Source organism: Eubalaena glacialis, chromosome 1 (assembly GCF_028564815.1).
Source record: "Eubalaena glacialis isolate mEubGla1 chromosome 1, mEubGla1.1.hap2.+ XY, whole genome shotgun sequence".
NCBI classification, from domain to species: domain Eukaryota; kingdom Metazoa; phylum Chordata; class Mammalia; order Artiodactyla; family Balaenidae; genus Eubalaena; species Eubalaena glacialis.
Window position 1 is genome coordinate 159,107,292 of NC_083716.1, and position 15,230 is coordinate 159,122,521.

The 15,230-nt window shown below is 41.2% G+C and overlaps 1 protein-coding gene across 5 annotated transcripts in view; it reads left to right on the forward strand.

The window, feature by feature from the left end:
* LYPD6 (LY6/PLAUR domain containing 6) overlaps positions 1 to 15,230 on the forward strand; it is a 116,428-nt gene that overhangs the window by 40,605 nt on the left and 60,593 nt on the right. The gene's annotated exons all lie outside the window — the stretch shown is intronic.

A 15,230-nucleotide genomic window follows, 5' to 3' on the forward strand; every position in this document is an offset into this window, starting at 1 on the left:
TTTACAGGATCTGTGTTTATCCGTCTGTGTTGTATTGCTCTGAATAGTCCTAGAGAGAAAAGATTAAATAGTCTTTGTCCATTACTATTAAGGGTTGAGTTTCATTATCTTCAGCCATAGTCCAACGTATAGCAAGTTCAATGGTGAGAAAATCCTTGCAGAACTTAAAAATGAAATCTACTAAACTTAATAGGAAAAACATAACCTTGTTAATGGAAATTCTGGTTGCTTTCCAGATCATAAACAGGTTTTTAGAAATACTTTTGTTAACATGGGAAGTTATAATTTCCTTAAGTGCAAAGTATTGTTGTAAATAGGAATGAAGTATGAAATGATTCTTCTTACTCTGCAGTCATATCTCAATACGACGCTAATTGTGCCATATGCCTAAGTAATCCTAGGGTAAAATAGCTCTCATTTTTCCTTAGGTCTGGTTAGAATTTCTAAGGTAGAATCTATTATTTTCCTGTTGTATTAGAAGTGGTTTAATCGATTTCGACATCTATCATACATCTCCTCTTCAAAATGCCAACTCTTTAAACATACTCTGCCTTCTGAATATTTGCTCCACCTTCTTTTCACCCTCTTTTAGACCTGGGTCTGCGGCACCAAATCATATTTGTGAAACTCACATTGACATCAGTCAGCATCTCAGTCTGGTGTTACTATGCCGTAAATTACTGGAGTTTCTAAATCTTTCAACAGCTTGATTCAAATGTTGTGTAAGATTTAGTTAGTGGCAGAACAAGTTAACTATGCACAAATATTAGTCACACATAAAAACTGTGTATTGAATTGAAATCATTTCAGAATGTCTACAGAAGAGTAGCAAACATTCAAATTGATAGCCTGATATAATGCTGTTACTTCGTTAATTTAAGAGAAAGTTATGAGAATATTGTGGACTGACTTCTGGAATTCTTTCAGATAGATTAGGTTTTTAAATTTTGTTAGTGCTTTACATATTGATTTTGCCTGGATAACAAGGCAATAATAGGCTTTTAGTTAAAGAGAGTCTGTTAGCAAGAGTGTCTTTGATGATCTTTTAAAATATTCTCCAAGGAAAATGATAAGAATAAAAAACTTTGAATGTTAATATCTGGCTTATAAATGAGTGCTTTTTGGGGTATTTTTTATTGTGGTAAAAATACATAACACCGACCATTTTCAGGTGTACAATGCAGTGGCATTAACTATATCCACAGCATTGTGCAACCATTACTACTATTCTACTACCAAAACTTCTTCGTTATCCCAAGCCCAGTAAGTGTTTTTTAAATTACATGAAAATATTAAATGTTTTCTGTACCAGCTGACTCACCTTGAATAATGCCTCAAGTTTTAATAGGTCAGTCAACGTGTTTTGGGTCAAAAACTATCCAGTATGAGTGCTCGTTTGTAATAAGCTCATTTCTTACTAGGCTGAGCTTAACCACATCTTTGGCCTCATTGATTATTGTTAAAATTCAGCTTTTCAGGTAAGGTGATTGCTTTCATGAGCCTCCCCTTAATCCTTTTATCAAAGTACCACAAAATTAAACAAGACATCTGTTAGTTTAACATCAAAGAGATTTGACAATCATGTGTGTTGCCACATGTACAGTCCAAAGATTAAACTCAGTTCAGTTTAAAGAGACCCCAAATAACAGATGACCAAAGGAAGCAGTACATGGAAACTCAAATGAGAGAAACATTTATCTTACTCAGTCATTATGAGTCAAAGCCTTCCATTAACTGTGTAAATACCATAGAAAGGAATCAGTTTGGTAAATTATACTGAACTCAGTCTACTTGGAGCAAATGTATAACTTCTCAATTTAAACCACTGATGCATTTGCTTTTAGATAACAGGGGTGATGATTTTCTAGAAACTGATGACATAGACCAGTAGATAATAAAACTGAGTTGTGCTTACTATGACCCCACTTCTTTCTCCACTTTTGAAACAGGTATTCATCCTTAAAGCATCCAACTTAGATGCTATTTCTTTTGTGAATCCTTCCCCAACTCCCATAGACAGTCATTGAATCTTCTTTATGGTCTAATAGTACTCTGCGAAAAATCCATGTTGGAGCAAACATCCCATTAAATTCTCATTTCCTCTGTACTATGAGCTTCTCGGGGTAGGGACTATGTCTTATTCCTACTTGTATTCCCTCCGCAGTTCCTAGCACACAGTGGAAGCCCGTTAAATATTTGTTGACTGATTGAATGTGTGAACTAATCAATCTAAGCATCCATGCTGGAGTTTTCATTTTTGACAGTGTCTCAATTATAAGATGTTTGTATTTTATTTACTAAGGCAATTGGCAAAATATATATAGGATTCAATTTTGTGTGTTGACATAAAATTGTGACGTAAACTGAAGACAAAATATTCTGATCACAAACTCCTGGACATTTGCCCATGACCATAGAAAATTCAAAATGGCATCCTCTATAGAAATTTTGGGATGACGGTGTTTGTTTGTCATGAGAATTGAGAAGGCACTAGCCAGGGACGTATCTCCTTCAGGTCCTCTCTGGCAGAGTATGAAATCTCCACCGTTTGCTTTGTTCCTGTGTAAAGGCCCAGCACTGGTCCCAGTCACGGGCACTGTCAGGGAAACATTCCACATGACATGGTTCTTGCCATAGTTGGGTGTCAGTGTGAGCCTTGCAACTGGCACCGCAGAGGAAATTGTAGCACAAAGGGAACAGCCTGTCTTGAGGTGTCACCGTGGCTCTCTGTGACTAGGCAATGGGGCTTCCCTCACTCCTGACGAGGCTCTGTCCAGGTGCAAATACAGCATCCCTCTACCTTCCTGTGGCTTCATGGGACCCATCCTCTCATTTTCTCTCTCTGTCCTTTGCTTCTCTTTTGATCCCTCTTTTGCCTAAAGGCGAGCTCCTGAAGTTCTAGGTGGCAGAGTGTGAATAAGTGAGGATGAATATTCATAAGTGCCTTGTTTCATTCACTGTGCACAAACTCAGCCCACCCATCTCACAGGCCCTCTCTGTGTGCAGCATTCAGAGCAGAAGCATCTGAAAGGCGTGTTGCTTTCACTAAGCCCCCAAGAGGACAAACCCAGCAAGGACATATTGGATTTATCTGAGTTTAACAGTATTAGTCAGAGATAAGCCCTGTTGTGCAGAAGAAATGGGCCATTTGGATAACTAGCAACAGAGTCCTAATATCCGTCATGTCTGCATAGGACTACCTTGGTGAGCTTTTTGTTAAGAATCCAGGGATATAATTGGTCTTCTCAGCCAGGCAATTGGGGAGATCTATTCTCTTGGACTGAAATGACCAGAGAATTCAGTGAAAACAATTAGACTGCTTCTTTACATATACTAAAATTTTTCCTTTCCCATGATTATCAAACAGAGAAATCAAGCCTTGTTTGTTTGTGCTCTTTCCAGAACAGAAGAGCTATGGGAAAGGGGAGGGAGAAAGGGTTGATTTTTCTCTGGCACTTGAAAAAAATACAGATATATACAGAGTGGGTGAGGGGGGAGGGAGAGAAAGAACAGGAGAACCACCTGCTTTGGAGAGTGGCGTGGGGTTGGGCTCCCTTTCCAGGTGTTGGACAGTTAAGGCAGCACATGGATCTAGAACGTCGGCCCTGTTCCCCAAACCACTGTTCCCCCAGTGTGGCTCAATGAATACATCTTGGCAAAAAATCAAGAATTTTCCCCCAAACCTGTAATTAACCATTATAATCGCCTATATTTTCCAAAATGAAAATGTCCTTAAAACCTAAGCCATCTATTTTAACCTTTTGAATCGTCTGTAAAAAGATAAAGAGCATGTGGGGGAAGTTACCCCTTCTTGAAGAATGAAGACAAACCTGAACTTAGTTATAATTACAAGGGAAGGCGAGTCTTCAGAACAGTAATGGCAGGGTAGGAGGTTTTGCTTCCTGTTGCACTTAGATTTAGAGTGTCTTTGTTTCCATTACAGCTGCTTAGGAATTACCCCCTCTTTGTAAGATGATTTTCAGATTTCTCATCTACCCTGTGCTTTAAGTTTTAATAATGCTTATTGACATGGAGAGTCCACATTTCCTGCTTCTCACTGATCTCATCCTCTTGCCTTCAGCTGCTAGAAACTCTTCTCCAAAGCAAGCCCGATTGCAACACGTAGGCTTCGGCAGTGAGTGTGGAAACGGGTCCTTTATTATCAGACTCAGAGGTGGGACCCAGATGCCTGCTTCCCAGGTGGAAACTGCGGACTTTGCTTACAGACACATTCCAACCTGCTGATAGGAAGGAGGCGGTTAGTGCGGGAGGGTACCAGTGGTGAAGAACCACGCCTTCTCTTTTAGCAAAGAGCTATGACTCAGAAAGTAGACATTTTAGAACAAATCTGAAGACTCATGGAATTTCTGAAAAAGGAGGGGAGGGATGTAAGGGGCACTATGGTCAGCACCGAGAGGGGGGTTCTGCTAGACCCAAACTAACGTCCCCTCTCTGTATGGCCGCTTGCCGCCAAGCCACAGGTGGCTGTGTGCAGTCCTCATGACATTAGCTACCTGTTGAGTATAAACAATGAAATAAATTGAGAACATAGGAAGATGTGTTTTGTCAAGATTCCCAGTGTCTTCCAGTCACCTTTGCATGAAGTGCACAAAATCAGGGCTTATCCACCAGCCGTCCTGCTTCCCAGTTACGAAGACATAGCGCTCTGCCTGCAGCCCCTCATAACCGCAGGACCCTGTGTTTCTGGAAAGGCTGAGGTCTGTGTGGTAATGGGTGAGAACAAATGGAAAAGTCTCAGTGCCCCCAGCATGACAATGACAGTCCCTCCAGCCACATTGAGGTGCTCTTCCAGAAAGCCAACTACTTCTTTAGTTTGAGACTCTCTATTTTTGTATTAACTCTCAGTTCCTATATGAACATTTGAACAAAATGTTTCTTCGAAATGAGTAGAATCAAGGGCAGATACTGGGATTGAGTGTGGATAGTAAGAGAGGGTAGAAAACGTTTTCATACTTCTAATTCTGTGAATTTACTCCTCCTCATGCTTCTCTCTCAGGCCAAATCATTTTGAGTAATCAAGGTCCTTGGTTGGGTTGCAGGTGGAAGGAAGGAAACTAGTATCTAATTCCATTCCCTTTCGCACCTTTGCCCTTTATTCACGTAGTACTAACCATTGTTAAGTTTATTTCATTGATTCATTCTTTCATGTATTTAATAAATGTTCACATAAGATTTACTACATGGGAGACACTGTGTCAGATTTTGGTGATGCAAAGGTAGATAAGAGAGGTCGCAGGCAGAGGAACTCCTGGTGGGTGTGGAGGTGGCCTGCTGACAGTGGCTACAGCACTCCTCACTCTGAGAGTGGCTTTAAGGAAGCTGGGATGAAGTGAGCAACTCAACAGGAAAAGATGGGAAGAGTTCTCAAGGGGGAACCTGCTTGGGCTGAGATGGAAGGATGAACATCCACTGGGCAGATAATGAGGATGAGACACTCCCAGCAAGGAGAACAGGACAGACAATAGTAGGTAGATGAGAGAATGTAGAGGGAGCCATGAGTGTAAATAAAGGAATAAATTGAGAAAATGGGAAGACATCTTTCATCAAGACTTGGAGCATCTTCCGGGTCATCTTTTTTTTTTTTTTTTTTTTTTTTTTTTTTAACATCTTTATTGAAGTATAATTGCTTTACAATGGTGTGCTAGCTTCTGCTTTACAACAAAGTGAATCAGTTACACATATACATATATTCCCATATCTCTTCCCTCTTGCATCTCCCTCCCTCCCACCCTCCCCATCCCACCCCTCTAGGTGGTCACAAAGCACCGAGCTGATCTCCCTGTGCTATGCGGCTGCTTCCCACTAGTTATCTATTTTACATTTGGTAGTGTATATATGTCCATGACACTCTCTCACCCTGTCACATCTCACCCCTCCCCCTCCCCATATCCTCAAGTCCATTCTCTAGTAGGTCTGTGTCTTTATTCCCATCTTGCCACTAGGTTCTTCATGACCTGTTTTTTTTTTTTTTTTTCCCTTAGATTCCATATATATGTGTTAGCATACTGTATTTGTTTTTCTCTTTCTGACTTACTTCACTCTGTATGACAGACTCTAACTCCATCCACCTCATTACAAACACCTCCATTTCATTTCTTTTTATGGCTGAGTAATATTCCATTGTATATATGTGCCACATCTTCTTTATCCATTCATCTGATGATGGACACCTAGGTTGCTTCCATGTCCTGGCTATTGTAAACAGAGCTGCAATGAATATTTTGGTACATGACTCTTTCTGAATTATGGTTTTCTCAGGGTATATGCCCAGTAGTGGGATTGCTGGGTCATATGGTAGTTCTATTTTTAGTTTTTTAAGGAACCTCCATACTGTTCTCCATAGTGGCTGTATCAATTTACATTCCCACCAACAGTGCAAGAGTGTTCCCTTTTCTCCACACCCTCTCCAGCATTTATTGTTTCTAGATTTTTTGATGATGGCCATTCTGACCGGTGTGAGATGATACCTCATTGTAGTTTTGATTTGCATTTCTCTAATGATTAATGATGTTGAGCATTCTTTCATGTGTCTGTTGGCAATCTGTATCTCTTCTTTGGAGAAATGTCTATTTAGGTCTTCTGCCCATTTTTGGATTGGGTTGTTTGTTTTTTTGTTATTGAGCTGCATGAGCTGCTTGTAAATCTTGGAGATTAATCCTTTGTCCGTTGCTTCATTTGCAAATATTTTCTCCCATTCTGAGGGTTGTCTTTTGGTCTTGTTTATGGTTTCCTTTGCTGTGCAAAAGCTTTTAAGTTTCATTAGGTCCCATTTGTTTATTTGTGTTTTTATTTCCATTTCTCTAGGACCTGGGTCAAAAAGGATCTTGCTGTGACTTATGTCATACAGTGTTCTGCCTATGTTTTCCTCTAAGAGTTTGATAGTGTCTGGCCTTACACTTAGGTCTTTAATCCATTTTGAGTTTAGTTTTGTGTATGGTGTTAGGGAGTGTTCTAATTTCATACTTTTACATGTACCTGTCCAATTTTCCGAGCACCACTTATTGAAGAGGCTGTCTTTTCTCCACTGTATATGCTTGCCTCCTTTATCAAAGATAAGGTGACCATATGTGCGTGGGCTTATCTCTGGGCTTTCTATCCTGTTCCATTGATCTATATTTCTGTTTTTGTGCCAGTACCAAACTGTCTTGATTACTGTAGCTTTGTAATATAGTCTGAAGTCAGGGAGCCTGATTCCTCCAGCTCCATTTTTCGTTCTCAAGATTGCTTTGGCTATTCGGGGTCTTTTGTGTTTCCATACAAATTGTGAAATTTTTTGTTCTAGTTCTGTGAAAAATGCCAGTGGTAGTTTGATAGGGATTGCATTGAATCTGTAGATTGCTTTGGGTAGCAGAGTCATTTTCACAATGTTTATTCTTCCAATCCAAGAACATGGTATATCTCTCCATCTATTTGTATCATCTTTAATTTCTTTCATCAGTGTCCTATAATTTTCTGCATACAGGTCTTTTGTCTCCTTAGGTAGGTTTATTCCTAGGTATTTTATTCTTTTTGTTGCAATGGTAAACGGGAGTGTTTTCTTAATTTCACTTTCAGATTTTTCATCATTAGTATACAGGAATGCAAGAGATTTCTGTGCATTAATTTTGTATCCTGCTACTTTACCAAATTCATTGATTAGCTCTAGTAGTTTTCTGGTAGCATCTTTTGGATTCTCTATGTATAGTATCATGTCATCTGCAAACAGTGACAGCTTTACTTCTTCTTTTCCGATTTGGATTCCTTTTATTTCTTTTTCGTCTCTGATTGCTGTGGCTAACACTTCCAAAACTATGTTGAATAATAGTGGTGAGAGTGGGCAACCTTGTCTTGTTCCTGATCTTAGTGGAAATGGTTTCAGTTTTTCACCATTGAGGACAATGTTGGCTGTGGGTTTGTCATATACGGCCTTTATTATGTTGAGGAAAGTTCCCTCTATGCCTACTTTCTGCAGGACTTTTATCATAAATGGGTGTTGAATTTTGTCGAAAGCTTTCTCTGCATCTATTGAGATGATCATATGGTTTTTCTCCTTCAATTTGTTAATATGATGTATCACGTTGATTGATTTGCGTATATTGAAGAATCCTTGCATTCCTGGAATAAACCCCACTTGATCATGGTGTATGATCCTTTTAATGTGCTGTTGGATTCTGTTTGCTAGTATTTTGTTGAGGATTTTTGCATCTATGTTCATCAGTGATATTGGCCTGTAGTTTTCTTTCTTTGTGACATCTTTGTCTGGTTTTGGTATCAGGGTGATGGTGGCCTCGTAGAATGAGTTGGGGAGTGTTCCTCCCTCTGCAATATTTTGGAAGAGTTTGAGAAGGATAGGTGTTAGCTCTTCTCTAAATGTTTGATAGAATTCGCCTGTGAAGCCATCTGGTCCTGGGCTTTTGTGTGTTGGAAGATTTTTAATCACAGTTTCAATTTCAGTGCTTGTGATTGGTCTGTTCATATTTTCTATTTCTTCCTGGTTCAGTCTCGGCAGGTTGTGCATTTCTAAGAATCTGTCCATTTCTTCCAGGTTGTCCATTTTATTAGCATAGAGTTGCTTGTAGTAATCTCTTATGATCGTTTGTATTTCTGCAGTGTCAGTGGTTACTTCTCCTTTTTCATTTCTAATTCTATTAATTTGAGTCTTCTCCTTTTTTCTCTTGATGAGTCTGGCTAATGGTTTATCAATTTTGTTTATCTTCTCAAAGAACCAGCTTTTAGTTTCATTGATTTTTGCTATTGTTTCCTTCATTTCTTTTTCATTTATTTCTGATCTGATCTTTATGATTTCTTTCCTTCTGCTAGCTTTGGGGTTTTTTTGTTCTTCTTTCTCTAATTGCTTTAGGTGCAAGGTTAGGTTGTTTATTCGAGATGTTTCCTGTTTCTTGAGGTAGGCTTGTATTGCTATAAACTTCCCTCTTAGAACTGCTTTTGCTGCATCCCATAGGTTTTGGATCGTCGTGTCTCCATTGTCATTTGTTTCTAGGTATTTTTTGATTTCCCCTTTGATTTCTTCAGTGATCACTTCGTTATTAAGTAGTGTATTGTGTAGCCTCCATGTGTTTGTATTTTTTACAGATCTTTTCCTGTAATTGATATCTAGTCTCATAGCGTTGTGGTCGGAAAAGATACTTGATACGATTTCAATTTTTTAAAATTTACCAAGGCTTGATTTGTGACCCAAGATATGATCTATCCTGGAGAATGTTCCATGAGCACTTGAGAAAAATGTGTATTCTGTTGTTTTTGGGTGGAATGTCCTATAAATATCAATTAAGTCCATCTTGTTTAATGTATCATTTAAAGCTTGTGTTTCCTTATTTATTTTCATTTTGGATGATCTGTCCATTGGTGAAAGTGGGGTGTTAAAGTCCCCTACTATGATTGTGTTACTGTCGATTTCCCCTTTTATGGCTGTTAGTATTTGCCTTATGTATTGAGGTGCTCCTATGTTGGGTGCATAAATATTTACAATTGTTATACCTTCCTCTTGGATCGATCCCTTGATCATTATATAGTGTCCGTCTTTGTCTCTTGTAATTGTCTTTATTTTAAAGTCTATTTTGTCTGATATGAGAATTGCTACTCCAGCTTTCTTTTGATTTCCATTTGCATGGAATATCTTTTTCCATCCCCTCACTTTCAGTCTGTATGTGTCTCTAGGTCTGAAGTGGGTCTCTTGTAGACAGCATATATATGGGTCTTGTTTTTGTATCCATTCAGCCAGTCTGTGTCTTTTGGTGGGAGCATTTAATCCATTTACATTTAAGGTAATTATCGATATGTATGTTCCTATTCCCATTTTCTTAAATGTTTTGGGTTTGTTATTGTAGGTGTTTTCCTTCTCTTGTGTTTCTTGCCTAGAGAAGTTCCTTTAGCATTTGTTGTAAAGCTGGTTTGGTGGTGCTGAACTCTCTCAGCTTTTGCTTGTCTGTAAAGGTTTTAATTTCTCCATCAAATCTGAATGAGATCCTTGCTGGGTAGAGTAATCTTGGTTGTAGTTTTTCTCCTTCATCACTTTAAGTATATCCTGCCACTCCCTTCTGGCTTGCAGCGTTTCTGCTGAAAGATCAACTGTTAACCTTATGGGGATGCCCTTGTGTGTTATCTGTTGTTTTTCCCTTGCTGCTTTTAATATGTTTTCTTTATATTTAATTTTTGATAGTTTGATTAATATGTGTCTTGGTGTGTTTCTCCTTGGATTTATCCTGTATGGGACTCTCTGTGCTTCCAGGACTTGATTAACTATTTCCTTTCCCATATTAGGGAAGTTTTCAACTATAATCTCTTCAAATATTTTCTCAGTCCCTTTCTTTTTCTCTTCTTCTTCTGGGACCCCTATAATTCGAATGTTGGTGCGTTTAATGTTGTCCCAGAGGTCTCTGAGACTGTCCTCAGTTCTTTTCATTCTTTTTTCTTTATTCTGGTCTGCAGTAGTTATTTCCACCATTTTATCTTCCAGGTCACTTATCCGTTCTTCTGCCTCAGTTATTCTGCTATTGATCCCATCTAGAGTATTTTTAATTTCATTTATTGTGCTTGTCATCGTTTCTTGGTTCCTCTTTAGTTCTTCTACGTCCTTGTTAAATGTTTCTTGCATTTTGTCTATTCTATTTCCAAGACTTTGGATCATCCTTACTATCATTATTCTGAATTCTTTTTCAGGTAGACTACCTATTTCCTCTTCATTTGTTAAGTCTGGTGTGTTTTGACCCTGCTCCTTCATCTGCTGTGTGTTTTTCTGTCTTCTCATTTTGCTTATCTTACTGTGTTTGGGGTCTCCTTTTCACAGGCTGCAGGTTCGTAGTTCCCGTTGTTTTTGGTATCTGTCCCCAGTGGCTAAGGTTGGTTCAGTGGGTTGTGTAGGTTTCCTGGTGGAGGGAACTAGTGCCTGTGTTCTGGTGGATGAGGCTGGATGTTGTCTTTCTGGTGGGTTCGTCCACGTCTGGTGGTGTGTTTTGGGGTGTCTGTGGCCTTATTATGATTTTAGGCAGCCTCTCTGTTAATGGATGGGGCTGTGTTCCTCTCTTGCTAGTTGTTTGGCATAGGGTGTCCAGCACTGTAGCTTGCTGGTCGTTGAGTGAAGCTGGGTCTTGATGTTGAGATGGAGATCTGTGAGAGATTTTCGCCGTTTGGTATTACGTGGAGCTGGGAGGTCTCTTGTGGACCAGTGTCCTGAAGTTGGCTCTCCCACCTCAGAGGCACAGCCCTGATGCCTGGCTGGAGCACCAAGAGCCTTTCATCCACACGGCTCAGAATAAAAGGGAGAAAAAATGGAAAGAAAGAAAAAAAGAGGATAAAATAAAATAAAATAAAGCAATTATAATAAAAAATAAGAAAAAAAATTATTAAGAGTAAATTTATTAAGAAAAAAAATTTTTTTTTAATTTTTAAAAATAGATTTATTAATTTTTTATACTAAAAATAAGAAAAAAATTATTTAGAAAAAATTTATTAAGAAAAAAATTTTTTAATTTTTTAAAATAAAAAATATGAAAAAACTTATTAAAAATTTTTTTAAAAATAGAAAATAAGGAAAAAATTATTAAGAAAACATTAGGGAAAAAAAAATTTTTTAAGCCAAAAAAAAACAAAAAAAAACGGACGGACCTAACCCTAGGACTAACGGTGAGAGCAAAGCTATACAGACAAAATCTCACCCAGAAGCATACACATCTACACTCACAAAAAAAAGGAAAAGGGGAAAAGTTAATATATCCTGCTCCCAAAGTCCATCTCCTAAATTTGGGATGATTCGTTGTCTATTCAGATATTCAACAGATGCAGGCACATCAAGTTGTTTGTGGAGCTTTAATCCGCTGCTTCTGAGGCTGCTGGGAGAGATTTCCCTTTCTCTTCTTTGTTCGTACAGCTCCCGGGGTTCAGCTTTGGATTTGGACCCGCCTCTGCATGTAGGTCGCCTGAGGGCGTCTGTTCCCCGCCCAGACAGAACGGGGTTAAAGGAGCAGCTGATTCGGGGGCTCTGGCTCAGTCAGGCCGGGGGGAGGGAGCGGTACGGAGGAGGCGGGGCGAGCCTGCGGCGGCAGAAGCTGGCGTGACGTTGCAGCAGCCTGAGGCGCGCCATGCGTTCTCCGGGGGAAGTTGTCCCCGGATCACGGGAGCCTGGCCGTGGCGGGCTGCACAGGCTCCCGGGAGGGGCGGTGTGGAGAATGACCTGTGCTCGCCCACAGGCTGTTTGGTGGCGGCAGCAGCAGCCTTAGCGTCTCATGCCCGTCTCTGGGGTCCGCGCTGATAGCCGCGGCTCGCGCCCGTCTCTGGAGTTCGTTTAAGTGGCGCTCTGAATCCCCTCTCCTTGCACGCCGCGAAACAAAGAGGCAAGAAAAAGTCTCCTGCCTCTTCGGCAGCTGCAGACTTTTTCTCGTGCACCCTCCCGGCTAGTTGTGGTGCGCTAGACCCTTCAGGCTGTGTTCACGCAGCCAACCCCAGTCCTCTCCCTGGGATCCGACCGAAGCCCGCGCCTCAGCTCCCAGCCCCCGCCCGCCCCGGCGGGTGAGCAGACAAGCCTCTCGGGCTGGTGAGTGCTGCTCGGCGCCGAGCCTCTGTGCGGGAATCTCTCCGTTTTTCCCTCTGCGTCCCTGTTGCTGTGGGATCCGCGCTGATAGCTGCGGCTCGCGCCCGTCTCTGGAGCTCGTTTAGGCGGCGCTCTGAATCCCCTCTCCTTGCGCGCCGCGAAACAAAGAGGCAAGAAAAATTCTCCTGCCTCTTTGGCAGCTGCATTCTTTTTCCCGGACTCCCTCCCGGCTAGCACCGAAGCCCGAGCCCCAGCTCCCAGGCCCCGCCCGCCCCGGCGGCTGAGCAGACAAGCCTCTCGGGCTGGTGAGTGCTGGTCGGCACCGCTCCTCTGTGCGGGAATCTCCGCTTTGCCCTCCGCACCAATGTGGCTGCGCTCTCCTCCGTGGCTCCGAAGCTTCCCCCCTCTGCTACCCGCAGTCTCTGCCCACGAAGGGGCTTCCTAGTGTGTGGAAACCTTTCCTCCTTCACAGCTCCCTCCCACTGGTGCAGGTCCCGTCCCTATTCTTTTGTCTCTGTTATTTCTTTTTTCTTTTGCCCTACCCAAGTACGTGGGGATTTTCTTGCCTTTTGGGAGGTCTGACGTCTTCTGCCAGCGTTCAGTGGGTGTTCTGTAGGAGCAGTTCCACGTGTAGATGTATTTCTCATGTATCTGTGGGGAGGAAGGTGATCTCCGCGTCTTACTCTTCCGCCATCTTGCCCCTCCCCCCGGGTCATCTTTGCATGTAGTGCACAAAACCAAGGCTCATCCATCAGTCACCCTTGACCTATGGAAGGTGGGGTCTAGATTGCAGATGACCTTGGTGTTACACTAAGGAGTTTGGATTCCTTCTAGGTATTTGATAGGGAGCATTGAAGGATTTGGAGTTGGAAATCACATGTCCATATTTTCATCTTGGAAAGTGTTCAGTTATAGATGACTGAACCTAACTTAAACTACCTATGCCAAAAGAGGATTTTTTTTTTCTCATCTAATTGGGAGGTCTGAGGTACCTGGCTTCAGGTACAGTGGAATCTAGGGGTTAAAGTGGTATCATCAGGACACTCTCTGTCTCTCTGTACTTCCCACAAATCTCTGTGTCATTCTTCCTCTTGATTCTCTTTCAGCACCTCCTGTATATGAATTGGCTTGATTCTTGGGAGACCTTCTTCACATGTTAACAAAGATGGCCACTGACTTCTTCAGATATGTATATTAGCAGTATAGGAGAAAGAGCTTTGGGGCAGAAGTGCTGGTTGGCTGGGAGTTTCTGATTGGCTTCGGTTGATCACATGCCCATTCCTGAACCAATCTTTGTGGCTAAGGGGATAGGTATTTTATCTAGGTCTGGGTCCGATGCCACCCCTTCTACAGGTGTTGGGAGGATTAAACCTGTAAATCCCTAAACTACTTGGGATGGGCTTTCTACCTGCCACAGGGTCCTGTTAGTTACAAAAAAGGCAATGGGTTGGTGGGGGGGGGAGTAGAAAAAATTCTACCTACCACATTCCACTATAGTATAGAGGAAGGATGGAGGGAAAACAGGGAAAAGAATAAAATTGAAATGCTCTCTTTCTTCTAAATGTTCCTAAGTAATGACTTCAATTTTATTTAAATAGTTAAATGTGTTGAACTACCTTTATTTTTTTCTAAAGCTGATATGCAAAGACAAAAGGATTAAAAGTTTGAGTGAATTTCTATGAAATAGAGGATAGGGTGAATTGATACTTGTAGTGAACCACGATACACAAAGCTATAGGATTAACCTGGTGCAGCTTCCTGAAGTGTTCATTTCACATGAATTCAGAAAACAGATGCATATATTATGGAGTAGAATGTAATTGACACTTAAAAAAATAAAACGTGAGGCATCAAGTAGATTTCTACTTGCTACCTGGGGCTGGATCTCAAACCCTATAGGGAAGGCATTCGCTCTTCTCTACAGTTGGGGGTAGTTAAGAGGAGAAGGTTGAGAAGTACTGGGCTCCATCTTCCTGAATCAAGGAAATTCACATGCAGTGAAGTCCTCATGCAAAAATGATGTGTCAAAAGAACCTATCTGAGAAATGGTTGGGAACTGGTTAATGCCCATGGAATATTCACAGCTCAACAGCAGGGGTGAGGAGGTCAGGAGGTGGGGTAGTCAAGGGTATGATGGGAGGTGGAAGAGAGGGAAAGTCATGTGATTCTTGCCCGAATGCTTGTGTTTCTTTTTATAAGATGATTAGCTACATTTGAAATCTTTTCTTCACATACAGTCGTCCCTTGGTATCCACAGGAGTACTGGTTCCAGGACGCCCACAGATACCAAAATCTGCGGATTCTCAAGTCCCTTTAACGAAGTACCGAAGTGTGGTCAGCCCTCTGTATCTGTAGAGGTAGAACCTGGGGATGCAGAATGCTGACTGTAGTTTTAGCTTCACAGAAGTCAAATACTTTTTCTCCTGCTCTGTGTTGTTACTTTATGAGACGCTCAGCTAAACCTGTTTTCAATAACATTCAAGTTAATGGTACTATGACTTACATTACAAGGAAGATTAAAAATTCTCAACAACTTGGTGAATTTAACCCTTCCTAATGGTAGGCACATGATCTTTCTTCTTTCCTGGAAGGACTGGGAAAGTGCCAGAAAGTTCCTTGCCCAACAGAATGGGTTAGTACTGTTCTGCACACTTTGTTACCCTTTACAGTAACAGTGTAGGAC